Genomic DNA, 3,002 nt, shown 5'->3' with positions numbered 1-3,002 from the left:
CTCGGCTTTTTCTTTCTCCGTTTTACAGCCCCAATTCGCCTAACTCGATTATTGATCTCAAATTTCATTTTAGATTCCAATACCCAGCATATATACTCAAGAACCTAACTCAAAACAACTCTAAAACTCAACGTGAAGACCTTCGAAACTCCTCAATTCAGCCCCATTCAAGAACGACATTCAAATTCAATAATACATCTCAAGAACATCAACTTTCAAATTCTTTTAGGACGAATTTCGCTGAACTAAACATGTTTGGCGCGTGGGTGAATGAACCCAACGCTATGGAAGGCTCACATACCTTGTAAGATGAATTCTTTGGCAAATCCACAACCCAAATCGATCGTTCTTGGCAAACCTTGAGCTTTTCTTCTCCTTTCTCCTCGTCTCCAAGCCATAGCGTCAATTTCTAATTGACTAAACTGATCTCATTCTGATTTGACCCTTAAGTAATTCACCAAAACAAATTAAATCAATTGGGTAAGGAAAAGACTAATCTACCCTTCAAAAATCCGGATTAGACTTTCCTTAATCGCACAACCCAACTTCCAAAGGGCATAACTCACTCATACGAACTCGGAATCGCGCAAACTCGGTGGTGTTGGAAAGATCCTTCCAAGATATTTCCAACCATATCTGGAAGTACCTCTAACTCATCCTGAGCTAGAAGTTATGGCTATTTGAAGTTGGCCAAAACTCAAAATTTTCTTAACTTAAAATTTTTTCCAGATTTTCATTATTTTCAATAATGACTATTTCCAGTTCTAAGCTTCTCCCTAGCTATTTCAAATTGCGAGATGTTACACCACCCCATTCAGCTAACCTTTAGTTCAAATCAAGAAACTTTTAGTGCATAATTCATTCATACATATGTTATCAACATAATATTCAAGACTATCACTATAACCACTTCATGGAATTCAAGTTAACCAACTCATCTAATAGTCTTTCGCTTTCCTAACATTTTTACAAGCTAAACTTCTCAAGGAATACTCTAAAGAGACACACTAAGACTTTTCATTTGACTATTGCATACAATAGATCCTTGACATCCCTCCGTTTTTATAATCATAGGTAGAATGAGCATACCATAATCCTGTCAATAACAAACAATTATTTACCCATCTAAAACTATCATTTAAATGCGGGATAAGGGTCTGAAGGACCCTTTAAGTAACCTAACATAACTAATTATCTTGAATTTTACCTATTCTTTATAGTTATAAGAATCTCTTCGGATATGAGATTCTCTGTAACTTAGAAATCACGCAAGATATCTTTATGTCTAAAACAAGTGAGGAGGAAACTTAATAATCATGCAAGATAATAAGTTACAACAGAAAAGCTAATCAGGAAAAAATAAATATTTATAATGGCCATACCTGTGGAGGAGGTGGAAATAAGTGAGCAAACTCTTCAAGATATCCCCTATGTTCCTTTAATATAAGCTTAGTAGCACATTTAATAGAAATTTCATACTCGCCGTCTCTTACTACCACTCTGGAGTTGGAGCGGTGGTGCAAGATGGACTCACATCAACACATTTAAATCTCCTAGATGTTTGTTTGAATGTCATAGTTGGAACAACACCCAAGCCAGTTATTCATTTTATGGTTGTTGTAAGTCATAAGAAAATGGCCAAGTGTTAGACCTATTTTGATAGTTGATGGAGGTAAAATGCAAGAATTATAGGAGAAAATAACAAAACAAGAATAATAAAGTAGTTAAGCAATAACCAACACTTCTAAACTCAACTCTGTTTCCACTATAATTATAGCAATAAGAAAACCAGCTAAACCAAGTGACATAGACAAAAGCTGATAAAAATTCTTAAGCTTATTTTCTTGCTTAATAACCTTCATAGTAGTCCTAATAACTTGGAGTAACACACGTGAAACCTTCGGAGTATTCCCAATAGGTATAGTGTATTCATCACATTCTACAATTATCTGCAATCCATTTTTCAAGTAATGGACATCCCTAACCTTCAATCTAACCATTTTTGTTACTTTATGTTGATCTAAAACAAAATGAAGATCAAGTTCATGCTAGTTGCTGAGAAGGTTAAAAATAACTTTACTCGTGAGTAGGATATCAAGTTGATAGGTAAATATTAGAGTATTTTAAACATGTTGTGCTGAAAATTTAAATTACAGTAAAATATCATTTTTTATGTACCTATAATATCGATATGCCAATCACAATTATATTCATCATCGTTATATTTAATTGGCTGTGAAGAAACTCCAGCGGAAGTAGATGGCACAACATATTGTGAAGAGACTCCATCAGATGATGAAGATGGAACATGTTGACTTGTTTTTTAATGTGATGATGAAGATGAAGCTTGAGCCTGAGGTTGAGAATGTGATGATTGTACTGGAGCAAGTGAAGAGCTCTCAGCTGATTTGAACATATTTTTATACGAATTTTGCTTCAGCATCTCTGTGTATATCATAAAAAAGTTGTGAACTTGCACACATTTAGCCAATTCCATAGAGAATTAAGATAGAATCAAGTTTTAAATTTATAACACTCTAGTATGTTATGTAACTGACCCTTCAAGGAAATCAATCAATGAAGTCATTATTAGCTATCTTCTCTATATCTATACTTAAAGGCTTTCGACCATTCCACCGTCTTCGTGTATGATCTTTAAGTTCACTAATAAAATAGAGTAGGATTAGAAACTCAATATTAATAAGATCATTACCACTCTAAAAAAACCAACATTAACAAGAACAAAAAAATAGAAAATTCAGATTAGCTACAAACAGTGTATTAGCTACAAAAATAAAAACCAACTCTTATACCACCTTAAATTGATTAGCTACAACCCTAGAAGGAATACCACCACCTGTGTATTCAGATTTGTCAGTTCTAATATGACAAGTTCAATGTGCTTCACTAAAACAATTTTCGGTAAACTTTTCTGCTTCAACTCATCCCCTCAAAATATTATATAGAGGTAATGAAATTTACTATATATATTACATCAGTTC

Source organism: Solanum verrucosum, unplaced genomic scaffold (genome assembly GCF_900185275.1).
Source record: "Solanum verrucosum unplaced genomic scaffold, falcon-dt-bn FXZP01000199.1, whole genome shotgun sequence".
Lineage (NCBI taxonomy): Eukaryota > Viridiplantae > Streptophyta > Magnoliopsida > Solanales > Solanaceae > Solanum > Solanum verrucosum.
Note: the sequence above shows the minus strand (reverse complement) of the source record.